This window comes from Danio rerio, chromosome 5, assembly GCF_049306965.1.
Source record: "Danio rerio strain Tuebingen ecotype United States chromosome 5, GRCz12tu, whole genome shotgun sequence".
In the NCBI taxonomy this organism is placed as follows: domain Eukaryota; kingdom Metazoa; phylum Chordata; class Actinopteri; order Cypriniformes; family Danionidae; genus Danio; species Danio rerio.
In genome coordinates, this window is record NC_133180.1 from 75232190 (window position 1) to 75247284 (window position 15095).

General features: G+C 40.0%; 1 long non-coding RNA gene across 3 annotated transcripts in view; it reads left to right on the top strand.

Moving 5' to 3' along the window:
• LOC141385682 (uncharacterized) overlaps nt 1–15095 on the top strand; it is a 42499-nt gene that overhangs the window by 1196 nt on the left and 26208 nt on the right. The gene's annotated exons all lie outside the window — the stretch shown is intronic.

Consider the following 15095-nt stretch of genomic DNA (forward strand, 5'->3'; position numbering starts at 1 on the left):
GTCCTAATAATTAACAAAACATTAACAAGAAAGTACTAGAATGCATAATAAAAATCTTTTTTTTTTTTTTTTGGTGCTGTATTTTACATCTCACAGTACACGTTATCCTCATAATACTATATCTTATTATTTGATGTACCTTGGTGATAACAATAGTGATAACAACGAGCACTAAAAACACAATTATAGCCAGAGGAAGCCAGAGAATACAGTTATAAGAGATAAAAATGGTGCCCTGGAGATTTGTGCTACCTCTGCTTCTTATCAGCTGACCTGATGTGATTTGAGGAGGGGTAAATTATACGTCTGCAGCTTATTGAAGCACCAAATCCTTTATCCTAACAGCCAAGGGGAGAAACTGTGCTGTCAGTTTCTGCAACACAAGCAAAATTACACTTCAGCAATACTTCGATATTGATCTGAATTGAAGCCATTTGTGGTCACATGCATGTAAACTGGGGCTGCACGATATTGGAAAAATCTGTTAATCTGCTATATTCATGTATTGCGATATGCCTAAAACTTCACCAGATGACTTGAATAGCTTTATTTGTAAACAATTAATCATTTTTAAGGGTGGCACGGTGGTCACTGGTGGTTCGAGTCCCGGCTGGGCCAATTGGCATTTCTGTGTGGAGTTTGCATGTTCTCCCCGTGTTGTTGTGGGTTTCCTCCGGGTGCTCCAGTTTCCCCCACAGTCCAAACACATGCTATAGGGTGAATTGGATGAACTAAATTGGCCGCAGTGTGTGAACGAGTGTCTATGGATGTTTTCTAGTACTAGGATGCGGCTGGAAGGGCATCCGCTGTGTAAAACATATGCTGGAATAGTTGGCGGTTCATTCCACTGTGGTGACCTCTGATTAATAAGGGACTAAGCTGTAAGAAAATGAATAAAAGATCATTGTAAATTGATTGGGATGATTCTGTAGGGGGGTGCATCTGCATAAAATCTAATACATTTTTAAAAAAGCATAGATAAATACAATAAATGACATTTACAATTGAAATAAACACTGTTACAGTAATCAGGTACAGATATCTTTTTCTATTCTACCAAACAAACAAACAATAAAACCCAGATTTTCTGAATTCAGCAGCAAATTTTCCTCATAACACTCCTGATTCCTCATGCAACACTAGCTGGATATCAAAGTGCACTGCTTATGTCATTAAGTGTTACATAGTCCATAAATTATGACCAGTTAGTGAATAACAATGCAATAATAACCTCTGAGATTAAACATGGAAGTAATTGAACCCTGCAGAATTTCATTCAGATTGATCACCATGAGCTGTACTTTACGCTTACAGCTGAACTTTGCCGCGTAATATCATTGATAATATTATAATATCATGGTTATTTACTGTATATATTGTGGCGATTGCTTCCACAGATTTTTCAACCCATCAGTTAATCAAGAAATATACATTGATTCATTCATATATATATATATATATATATATATATATATATATATATATATATATATATATATATATATATATATATATATATATACAGTTGAAGTCAGAATTAGTAGCTTCCCTTTTAATTTTTTTTTCTTTTTTAAATATTTCCCAAATGATGTTTAACAGAGCAAGGAAAGTTTTACAGTATGTCTGATAATATTTTTTCTTCTGGAGAAAGTCTTATTTGTTTTATTTAGGCTAGAATAAAACCAGTTATTCATTTTTTAAAAAAACATTTAGCCCCTTTAAGCTATAATTTTTTTCAGAGTCTACAGAAAAAAACATTGTTATACAACACCTCGCCTAATTACCCTAACCTGCCTAGTAAACTAATTAACCTAGTTAAGCCTTTAAGTGTCACTTTAAGCTGTATAGAAGTGTCTTGAATAATAAATATCTAGTGTAATATTAATTACTGTCATCATGGCAAAGAGAAAATAAATCAGTTATTAGAGATGAGTTATTAAAACTATTATGATTGGAAATAAGTTTAAAAAAATCTGCTCTCCATTAAACAGAAATTGGGGAAAAAATAAACGGGGGCTATTAATTCTGACTTCATCTGTATAATGTCAGTAATATTATGGAATGAGAATGCACTGAGCACTGAGAATGTAATTAAATTCAAAGTTAAATAAACATTAATCCAGTTGTTCAAGTGTAAAACGAGATGAAAAACCATTTAAACGCAAGCGCCGTCAGGAGCAGCAGGCGAAGGCACAATCTCCAGTGAAAATACTGAAGTAAAACACATTTCCATATTTTAAAGACAAGACGTGGGACAAATCATTTAGAGCAGAGCTTTGTGTACAGTCTGAGACCCAATTAAGATCGTATCTCAAACAGGCAGTGAAGATCATTGACTTTTAAATAAACCAGATCTTAAATGTGACGATCTAATAATGATATGACAGATCACCGGAAGCGATTAGTTGGCTTACTACAAATTAAAAGTCCCCGTGTAGCCAATTTTTAAAATTAATTTATGCAATACTGCATGTAAAGCTAACTAATAACCTTTACGTTTCTGATTTTGAGTGTAATGCATTAATCTTTGATTTTTATGCAATGATCATTGACTTTTAAAGGAACCAGATCTTAAACGTGGCGACTTTATAATAATATGTTAGTTCACCAGAAGCAATTGAGTTACCTTACTACAAATTAAAAGTACTTAAAAAAGTACTTACTTTTACACGTTAAAAGTCCCTGTAGAGCCCATTTGAAGTTATTTTTCAACAAAGTAATTTAATTTGATGTACTAATTAATACATTTTTGAAGTTAATTACCCAATACTGCATTTAAAGCTAACTAATAACCTTTACTTTTCTGATTTTGACTGTAATGCAATAACGTGCACCTTTTGAAACAATAATTATTGTGAAAAGTGCTGTACAAATAAACCTAAACTGAACTGAATACCATGAAGCTGCACACACACACACACACGCACACACACACACACACACACACACACACAGTGTTACTCCCTAAATCTGTCGTGTCATATTAAATGAGCATTTCTGATTTAAATGCTATCATAAATTAACGATGACTAAGAGTTTTGTTTTATTCAACATGACACATAAAGTCAGATTTCCAGGCTGTGTGCGACCTTGACACGGTCAGGATGAGACAGCAGTTTGCCAGCACAAATCTCCAGCACAATGGCACTCAATACCACACCTCTCAATCCGGCAAAGTGTTGCATCAGACGCTGGCACACAAACACACGCTTCTGCTGTGTATACAAACCTTTCGCGTGATAACAGTTGTTATGTTGCCCGGGTTGTTTTTCTTATCAGTCTCACCTGTGAAAGAGCATTACATAACATGGAGAGGAGTTTTGGTTAGTTGTGTTACTGTACTTTATGAGTCAGAGGCTGTTATTCAACGCTGATGATTGACGGTTTTAATTCACACACCGACAAGTCTTACCTTGTGCATTTCATAATGTTGTGTTATATGCACGTGTTTGTGCCAGCTTTACTATAGAAATGCATGTGACGGTTGCACCAGCAATCTATCCGATGTAGACTGTAAAATGTAGAAACGTTTCAAAAGTACTTTGGTGATATATTATTTTAAAGTGCTATATAGTGCACTGGGACGGCTCAGTGGTAAACACTGTCACCTCACACCAAAAAGATCACTGGTTTGAGTCCTGGCTAGGGAATTAAGCAAGATCTGGTGCCCGCCGTTTAGGAAATTCAGAGGGATCTGGTGCCTGCCATTTGGGGAATTCAGAAGGATATGGAACCTGCCATTTGGGGAATTTAAAAAGATCTGGCGCCCGCCATTCAGTGAATTCAGGAGGATCTGGCACCCACCATTCGGGAAATTCAGGAGCGTCTGGCAGCTCTGGAGGCAGGCCTGGATTGGCTAATCGGGAGGACCTGGAGAATTCCCGGTGGGCCGGTCCGTTTTTTGACCGCGAGGGCCGGTGTCCCTAGCTCCAGAATCTGTTGCTCTCAGCAGTCACACTTTTTAAATTAATTTATTTATTTACTTGACCACAGTCTTCTTATTCATTATTTTACCGCATCTCTGCTCTTTTTATATATAACCAGCCTGCAGGTTAATGATGACTCGAATGAGTCACCTCTAAATATTGAGCTGTTGTGGTCCAGTGGTTAGCACGTTAGATTACGATGCCGCTGTCCTGGGTTTGATCCTCCTCTGAGTATGTTTTTTTTTTCCATTTTTATTGTTAAGACATATAATACTGTTAGGGTTGTTGAACATTTGAAGTTCTAAAGCAGCTGTTTTCTCAAAAAAAAGACGTGATAGTGTCATTAGAAACTGAATTGTAATGACCTAACTTTAATATAGTCAGTCGTGAACTGAGGTGGGCCGGTCCGAGGCTTGAAACTCCAGGGCTGAAAAGGAGTCCCACTCCGGCCCTGCCTGGAGGTGTATAAATAGTCCATTTGTGCCAGCTTTACTATAGTACTGCATGTGTCGGTTGCACCAACAATCTATCAGTTGTAGATTGTAAAATGTAGAAACGTTTCAAAAGTACTTTGGTGATAAATTATTTAAAGGTGCTATATAGTGCACTGGGACGGCTCAGTGGTTAGCACTGTCGCCTTACAGCAAAAAGATCACTGGTTTGAGTCCTGACTAGGTCAGTGCTTGTTCTCCCCGTATTGCGTGGGTTTTCTCCGGGTGCTCCGGTTTCACCCACTGTCCAAACACATGCGATATAGGGGAATTGGATTAACTAAATTGGCCGTAGCATATGAATGTGTGTGGGAATGTGAGAGTTTATGGGTGTTTCCCATTACTGGGTTGCAGCTGGAAGGGCATCCGCTGCATGAAACACACGCCGGAATAGTTAGCGGTTCATTCCGATGTGGCAACCCCTGATAAATAAGGGACTAAGCTGAAGGAAAATGAATGAATGAATATAGAGCACTGATTCAATATGTTAAACTGATATCCAGAGCTGCTAGATCCTCCACCACTTCCAGGGCTGCCAGATCCTCTGGCGATTTTGAGGGATCTGGCGCCCACCGTTTGGGGAATTAAGAAAGATCTGGTGCCCGCCATTTAGCGAATTCAGAGGGATCTGGCGCCTGCCATTTGGGGAATTCAGAAGGATCTGGCGCCCGCCATTTGGGGAATTCAAAAAGATCTGGCGCCCGCCATTTGGTAAATTCAGAAGGATCTGGCGCCCGCCATTTGGGGAATTCAGAAGGATCTGGCGCCCGCCATTTGGGGAATTCAGAAGGATCTGGCGCCCGCCATTTGGGGAATTCAGAAGGATCTGGCGCCCGCCATTCAGGGAATTCAGGAAGGTCTGGCAGCTCTGGAGGTGTATAAATAGTCTGTGTAATTAGTCCTGAACAGCTTCAGCTGTGCGTGTTTGCAATCATGGGGGATCTGGACCAGGTGTGTGAGTGAAGTGCAAGATGGGATTTATAGTTCATTAAAGTGGCAGGTTTGTAGTTCTTCAGCAGCAGGCCAGAAATGTCCCAGTGCTCCCTATGGCAAGTCCTACCCTGGAGAGAGTGAAGTATCGGCATAGGACCGCGAGGCGGGAATCGACTCGGGTCCCCGCGAGCACCGGAGTGCATGTATTTTGAGTGTATATTTACGTTTATTCAGATTGTTATGTAGTTAAAAAAACAATTTAGACCAGTAAACTTATTTCTGTCCATTTTGATACAAATTAATCTTAATATTTATGCAAAAAAATTCTATAATTAGGTAAAAATGACTTTAATAACTATAATAACTTTCCTATAAAGTTTCTATCAGGGGGGGTTGGTTGATGATGATGATGTCTATGGGTGTCAGGGGTGTGGTGTCTGAATAACACAGCTAAGTAACTGTACAGATGCACCAGGCATCAGCTGCGATCGGATACTATACCAAAGTCGCCGATCGGGGGGTTTTGTGGACCAGGAGTTCCCACACTTTTCAGCCCGCGACTCCCAAAATGACAATGCCTCTGAGGTGGTTATAAATACAGAAACCTTGCATGTAATGGCAATGTAGTGGCACACACCAACAGACCCAAGTCTATTCTTCATTTAATTTTTTAAATGTATTTCAGTGTTGTAAATGGGCTAGAAAGTTTAACCTGGTGCCATAAAATCAGTCTGCTGCATCTGATGCTAATGCCGTGTCTTTAATATAATGTTATATCCCCAGGGGTTGCAATCCAATAGAACTAGTAACTACAAGCTACTATAGTAACTACATAGTATATAGTAACTAAAAACGACTTTTCTTTTCAGTAGATTATGGATAAAATATGGTAATTATAGTTTAATAAAAATAAATACATTTTTGGAAATCACCAGCCGACACCCCTTCATTGTCCCATGACCCCTTGGGGGGTCCCGACCCCCACTTTGAGAACCACTGTTATAGAATATACCAAAAGCTGAGGACCCTGAAATTACGAGAGTTTTTCGGGAGAAGTAACAAAACGGGAGTGTGTTGGGAGATGGGTCTGAAATACAGGAGATTACCGCGAAAAACAAAGTGTTAGCAGGTTTGACTCCCATTGGTCCTCAATCTGGCAACCTGCGCTTGTGTTTGTTTTGATCCAGGAATGCAATACCTAGATCAACCACTGGGTGTCAAACTTACATACTGCAACTTTAAAAGTAACTTAACCAACACGGAACAAAACAGATCTCACTGAAAATGCATATTGTGCATTTTACTAACAAAAAAAAAAAGCATCTCATAAACTCCAAACATTTAAAAGTACATAATACAAATATTCCACTTTCAAAAGGATTTATTTTGACTTAACACCAATGTTTGACTGTGGTCTATAAGGCAAGACACCATTTTACAACAACAACCGAGAACGATGGTTCACAAGCCTACGAGTCGATACATTCTGTTCAATACAAGTCCAAAACATGTTTCAACACAGCAGTGAATAAATGACATTTGCACAACTGAAAAGAGGAAAATCAAATGATGAATTCATACTCTCAGTATAATCACGTTCTTCATAATGATTTAAATAAGCTGACCAGCAGAATCTGACACCGACAATGCCATGAATAAGAAAATAAATATAATCTTAAATAAAGGTTTCTTCTCTGTTTTTGGCACTGATTGTCATCTGTTCTACATACCGAATCTATTCCCGCACATCATTTCATCCCATAACATGCTAATATGATGTCTTGCAAGCTCAGGAAAAAAATGGATTTCTAGAAACATATAAAACGAAATATTCAAAGTATCAAACACTGGCACTTGCAAAACATTTATTTGGCTTCGAAAGGAAAACGAATTTTCCAATACTGCATCTTTTACATTTTGCAGGGCTAATGGAGTATAAAAATATAATGAGTATTAACACACCTGATCCTGCTTTTGGTTTCTTTTTGGCAACCTGTACTGTTGCAAAAGAAACTAGATCCTTTTTTTGTTGTTGCTGAAGAATATGCGAGTGGTGCTTGCCCATGCAAAACATCGCTATATGTGTCAGTATCATCTACATGTCTCTAATTCTACATGTCAATTATTAAAACCCATTCATGCACAAACAATGCACGTTCAAGGGTTGTTTAAAATGTGATCCCTGATGCCAGATTCAGACTACACAATATTTTGGTTGGATATTTAACGCTGTAAAAAAAATCCTGGTTGCCTTAAATTTTTAAGCTGCAATAAATTAACCTTATGAGTCTATTAATTTTATAATATGTTAAACTGACTTAAAATAGCTTGCATAACTTATAAAATTAAGTTAGAACATGGTTAACTTAGTTTAATAAGCTACAATAAACTAAAAACATATGCAGTCATGACTAATTGGTCATTGTTTGTCATTTTTTTACCAACTTGTAAGCAAGAAAGGACCTAAATGAATTAAGCCGCGGGCACACTGCACTTTTCGCCCCATAGACCTCCATTCAAACGCATATAAATGCGACAGACTGGAAACGCAAGCTCCTGCGACAAGTTTCACAGTTCGCTGCGAAAGTTCAAGCTTGGTGAACTCTAATCTGCGAGTTTGCATCACGTGACTGCGTGAGACCAATAGAAGATTAAAACCTGACCTCTCTGTACAGAAATGTAAAATATGGACCAATCGCTCGCTTTTTTAGAAACAACCATCCTGTTTGATCTCACCCCTTTTCGCAGCGCTGTACGACAGAATATCGCATGCTCAAACTCTTATGATTGCAGAATTACTTTGATTCATCAATCAGGGAAAGCCCCGCCCATTAGTGACGATTTCACCCTCATTAGCATAAACAGCCATTAGTGAGAAGCAGCTGTCCGCCGTTAGAGAGAGAGAGAGTGACATTATTATTATTATCAGCAGGTCAAAACTCTAATGTCGGACGGCTGCTTCTCCCTCAGGGCTGTTTATGCTAATGAGGGAGAGATCGTCACTAATGGGCGAGGTTTTCCCCCTCTGATGACACATACAAAGGGAGAATGTCAATCAAAGCGTTTCTACAGACTGTTTTGATCAAGTGTGATTATAACAAACTTAATCACCATTGGAAGCTGCTTATATTCACAGATTGTTGCCACACAACTGTAAATAAACCATTTATAAAAGTGATTTTTACATCAAAGGTCCCCATTAATATGCAGTGGAATATTGTGACTGACCAATCAGAATTAAGTATTTCAGAACTGTGCAATAATGATTTTTATAAAGTGCTAGTCTTTCTGTTATGACATTATAACAAACTATATATGAGAAATCGAACAATTCTTGCAGCCTAGTCTTTCTGTTAGGACATTATAACATGCTATACACGAGAAAACGACTAATTCTGGCAGCCTAGTCTTCATGTCAGGACATAATAACACGCTATACATGAGAAATCGACCAATTCTTGCATCCTAGTCTTCCTTTCAGGGCATTATAACACGCTATACATGAGAAAACGACTAATTCTTGCAGCCTAGTCTTCATGTCAGGACATTATATCACGCTATACATAAGAAATCAACCAATTCCTGCATCCTTGTCTTCATGTCAGGACATTATAACACGCTATACACGAGAAATCAACCAATTCCTGCATCCTAGTCTTCCTGTTAGGGCATTATAACACACTATACATGAGAAATCGACCAATTCTTGCATCCTAGTCTTTATGTCAGGACATTATAACACGCTATCAATGAGAAATTGACCAATTCTTGCAGCCTAGTCTTTCTGTTAGGACATTATAACATGCTATACACGAGAAAACGACTAATTCTGGCAGCCTAGTCTTCATGTCAGGACATAATAACACGCTATACATGAGAAATCGACCAATTCTTGCATCCTAGTCTTCCTTTCAGGGCATTATAACACGCTATACATGAGAAAACGACTAATTCTTGCAGCCTAGTCTTCATGTCAGGACATTATATCACGCTATACTTAAGAAATCAACCAATTCCTGCATCCTTGTCTTCATGTCAGGACATTATAACACGCTATACACGAGAAATCAACCAATTCCTGCATCCTAGTCTTCCTGTTAGGGCATTATAACACACTATACATGAGAAATCGACCAATTCTTGCATCCTAGTCTTTATGTCAGGACATTATAACACGCTATCAATGAGAAATTGACCAATTCTTGCAGCCTAGTCTTCCTGTTAGGGCATTATAACGCGCTATCAATGAGAAATCGAACAATTCTTGCAGCCTAGTCTTCCTGTCAGGGCATTATAACGCGCTATCAATGAGAAATCGACCAATTCTTGCATCCTAGTCTTCCTTTCAGGGCATTATAACGCGCTATACATGAGAAAACAACTAATTCTTGCATCCTAGTCTTCCTTTCAGGGCATTATAACACGCTATACATGAGAAAACAACTAATTCTTGCATCCTAGTCTTCCTTTCAGGGCATTATAACACGCTATACATGAGAAAACAACTAATTCTTGCATCCTAGTCTTCATGTCAGGGCATTATAACACGCTATACATGAGAAAACGACTAATTCTTGCATCCTTTCAGCCATTGTTGTTTACAAATACGTCAAATAAATTGTGCCCGAATTGTAAGGATATTGTGTAGTGTGAATCTGGCATTATTGCCTCAGCAAGCACCACTAATGAACACGACATGGGACTCACTTTACATCTATTATGGTAAAACACACACAGGATCAGACATGAGCAAGTAGGTCCTACAAAAAAAAAAAAAAATAATAGACATCAGCTAAAACATATTAGAAATAGAAAGAATTCATTTTTTTTCTAAATGCCATGATTGTAACATTTCCTTGACTATTAACGTACTAAAAAGTATCTTGTTCCCGAATGCCTGATTGTTTGATTTCCAATATATATATATATATAGAGAGAGAGATATTCCTACAAAGATCTGTTTAAAAAACACATATACATAATTTAAAACGACGACAGTCTTCCATTTCTATTCAATCCAGCTTTTTTGACACCTCTACAATATCGAAAAGGTGGCGGACAGCACGACACGGTGAATATCCATGACACGTCCATGCAAAAACATCTACACCGGCACGCTTATACTCTCACTCGGCTAACCATGTAAACAGTGAGACGGCACACCACGTGTCCTAAGGCTAAAAGTAGTCATGGTACAAAATTTCTAAGGGTCACGAACTACTAATCCAATAGATTACGATATCGGAGCACTTAGTAGAGCCCTGTAGACGACGTCAAAACCAGATAGAGCGACCCCCGAGGGAGTCGCGGCTGGAGACGAGAAGACAACATGAGAGAGGGACAGGGGACATACAGATGTAGAGGTTTCACCAATCCTAGAAAGCCCTAGACAACAGATACAGCAGGACTCCTACCACAAGTACAGCCGTGATAAAATACTGGACACAAATCAGACTAAAGATCAGATAGAAACCACGCGATTGTGGCTTAAAGTCAACATGAAATCAAAACTAATGCTGTTTGTTTTCTTAATACACCTTTCGGGTGTACAGAAGTGTGTTGGCAGTGGCAAAAGCTATTGAGTATAAATGTTTTTGAATGACGTGCCGCAATGCGTCGTCTTTTATGGAAGGATAATAAAGAAACGCCTTTATATTCTAGCATCTAACAGCACAAATTTGGCAGCCGACAGTCATGTTAGCATGAATGCACCTTAAGGGGTCGTTCACACATAATGTGTCTTCACCCACTCTGCATGTCAGAAGTACCAACATTTTGTAATGGCTCATTTTCACTGAGCTGCACAGTTCAGTACAGCGCGGGTCACTGCACTCAGGCTTGTGTTTCCACTGCCAATAGTACCCTAATTTGGTAGAAAGTTTGGATCGGCATCATTCTTGCTTGATCAAAGCCGTACGGTCCATTCACATACGGCAAACTCAAGTTCATTATTTGTTGATGTAGTTGAAATGTAGAGAAAAGGCCACTTTGTATGCTTTTTGAGATCTCAAACTTCGCTCGTGATTGCCATTTGCGCCTGCTGTTCTGGCATAAATCCACCGGAGGCCGCTGTGTACGCTTTTTAAGATCTCACATTTCTCTCGTGAGTGCCATTCGCACCTGCTCTTGCACGTAAATCCACCGGAGGCCGCTGTGTATGCTTTTTGAGATGTCATATTTCTCTCGTGAGTGCAGTGGCCGCTTTGTATGCATTTTGAGATCTCAAATTTCGATCACAAGTGCCATTCGGGCCTGCTGTTCTCGCGTAAATCCACCAGAGGCCGCTGTGTACGCTTTTTGAAATCTCGAATTTCTCACGCTAGTGTCATTTGCGCCTGCTGTTCTCGCGTAAATCCACCAGAGGCCGCTGTGTACGCTTTTTAAAATCTCGACTTTCTCACGCTAGTGTCATTCGGGCCTGCTGTTCTCGCGTAAATCCACCAGAGGCCGCTGTGTACGCTTTTTGAAATCTCAAATTTCTCGCGCTAGTGTCATTCGCGCCTGCTGTTCTCGCGTAAATCCACCAGAGGCCGCTGTGTACGCTTTTTGAAATCTCGAATTTCTCACGCTAGTGTCATTCGCGCCTGCTGTTCTCACGTAAATCCACCAGAGGCCGCTGTGTACGCTTTTTGAAATCTCGAATTTCTCACGCTAGTGTCATTCGCGCCTGCTGTTCTCGCGTAAATCCACCAGAGGCCGCTGTGTACGCTTTTTGAAATCTCGAATTACTCACGCTAGTGTCATTCGCGCCTGCTGTTCTCGCGTAAATCCACCAGAGGCCGCTGTGTACGCTTTTTGAAATCTCAAATTTCTCGCGCTAGTGTCATTCGCGCCTGTTGTTCTCGCGTAAATCCACCAGAGGCCGCTGTGTACACTTTTTGAAATCTCGAATTTCTCACGCTAGTGTCATTCGCGCCTGCTGTTCTCACGTAAATCCACCAGAGGCCGCTGTGTACGCTTTTTGAAATCTCGAATTACTCACGCTAGTGTCATTCGCGCCTGCTGTTCTCGCGTAAATCCACCAGAGGCCGCTGTGTACGCTTTTTGAAATCTCGAATTACTCACGCTAGTGTCATTCGCGCCTGCTGTTCTCGCGTAAATCCACCAGAGGCCGCTGTGTACGCTTTTTGAAATCTCAAATTTCTCACACAAGTGTCATTTGCCCCTGCTCTTCTCGGTAAATCCACCAGAGGCCGCTGTGTACGCTTTTTGAAATCTCGAATTTCTCACACAAGTGTCATTCGCGCCTGCTGTTCTCGCGTAAATCCACCAGAGGCCAATGTCAACTGACTGAGCGATCGACTGACCCACCCTCCTCCTTTCTCAAACCCAACCAATAGCGTTTTCAATGGCATCGATTGACCCACCCACCCACTTCCCAAGTCATAAGTCCGCTGACATACGCAGCGAGCTACAGGACAAACTGGTAACAGCAGAAAAGTCGTCCATATGGAGGTAAGCGGTCAGCTGGTAGCACGAAAAGGAACGGTGTCATACTGCCCCATAGCATTCAACGAAATGCAGCTCTGGCTACATAATTTGCGATCTCCAGAAATGTATACAGGGGTACGCTTTCAAAATGAGCCTATGTTGGAGAAGAAGCAGCAGGTTTAACACTTTTCACAATTTTAAGGCCAAGTGTACATAGTAGCTCCGACACCGCTGGTGTTTAAAGGTGTTTTACAAAAGTAGGCTAATTTTACAACCCCCCTAGAGTGAAAGAGTTAAGTTTTACCATTTCGGAATCCATTAAGCCAATCTTTTAGCTTAGCTTAGCATAGATCATTGAATCAGATTAGACCATTAGCATCTCACTCAAAAATCACCAAAGAGTTTCAATAATCGACCTATTTAAAGCGTAACTCTTGTGTAGTTTCATCGTGTACTGAGACTGACAGAAAATAAAAGTTGCCATTTTCTACGCCGATAAACTGCTCTCATTCTGGCGTAATAATCGGAGAACTTTTCTGCAGCAGCGCAATGATATTACACAACTTGACTGGCACAATCAAGTGGTCATGCTGGATATTTCCCTAGCTAGGTACAAGCGGCAACCTTCCACTTTCCATCAGGAAACAAATAATGGAAGTAACAAAAAACTGCAATTCATCGAAAGGCTAGCATCCAAAACAGAGCACGTTTCCATTGACTTCGATGTTAAAATGCGCAACTTTACAACCAAAAAAAAAGGTGTTTATAGCCTGGTACAAAGAAAGATTTTGGTGTATATAACTAATATTACTGTAAGTGACAACTGTGAGGGGGTGATTTTTTTTAATAGCTCATTCTTTTCATATATATTAAGCTTTAAAATCAGCATAATTTAGGGGCGTGGTCACCCTTGAGTGACAAATAGGTCTCTGGCGCATGCTGTCAACATCACCTCAGCTGAAGCCTCTCCTCTTTGCGCTTTTTCAGTTACCCCTGAGTGATGCACAGTCGACACAATGCCCGTGTGGACAAGATGGCGATGGTTAGCTCCGCCCACTTATAGCTTCATTTGTGCTCTTCAGAAACCTACGGGTGACGTCACAGACAGTCTAAAGACTCCAACACACTGGGACGTTTTTCGTTTGCGTTTATCGTCAGCGTTTTACGAGATGTTTTTCAGTGTTCAAACCCAAGCGCTTTTCACTGGCGTCAAGCAGAAGAGTATGCTAAATCACTATTTTGAAGTTAGATGGCGCTGCACAACTATAAGCTTCTGAGCGCTTGAGCGCCTCCAAGTGCTGTTTACTGTAACTTCAGCAGCTCCGTGCACTTGAACAAAAGTGCCGATCTGATTGGTGGAGATGGTTTTGACGCCGCGCGTCAAAACAAAAAAACGAGCATGAGGCGTTTTTTTTTTTAATTGACGCTTTTGCACCTGCCGTTTTGCGCGTTGGTGTGCACGATCACATTGACACCCTTCATTTAGTTACGAGGCGTTAAACGTCGACAGAAAATGCAAGCAAAAAACGTCTCGGTGTGTCTCGGTTATTTTTAGGTGCTGCGTAAAGTTCCTTGTTTATTACGCCAGAATGAGAGTATAGGTCCTCAGCCTGTGTTTCTTCATTAAGTGTCTCTGAAATACTTAATATATAAAATTGGTTTCATGTTGACTTTAAACTACGGTAGCAGGTTACGGAAGTTACGTTTTTTTCAATGATTTTCGAGAACATTAACCACAGGAACATGACAGCACTGCAGTCACAGATTTCATCGTTAAACCTATAATATCATATAATGCTAACAGTTGGTGAAGACGAGATGAATAATATACAGACTGTACTGTTTACCGAGTGCTGTGTTCACCCTTTACATGCATCCGCCCTTCAAGGACCTGAGGAAAATTGCTAAACATATGCATTTGCAGTGCATGTGTATCATAATTAAACAGTTTATCTTTTCCTGCCACAGTACAGTAATGATGACAGTGTTTCAGCTTTAGAAGGCCATTGTCAACATCTGCTATGACACTAAAGTCTCATTGTACAGGCTTTGCTCCAAACCATAGAGAGCTACCTTGCTTTGTACTCCCTACAGTGGCAAATTCTGACTTAAAGTTAGTTTTAATTTTTGTGCACCGGAAATGACCCAGGATTATTAAGACGATGTACAAGAGGCATCATTGTGGGGGCAAAAATATTGCTCAGCTATGTTTTACATTAACAAAAACTTTGTCTGAATTTGCCAGGGGTGTGAATAATTTTGGTCTTGACTGTACATCAAAGTCATCATCTGAGCCAAAATGCAACTTTATTCT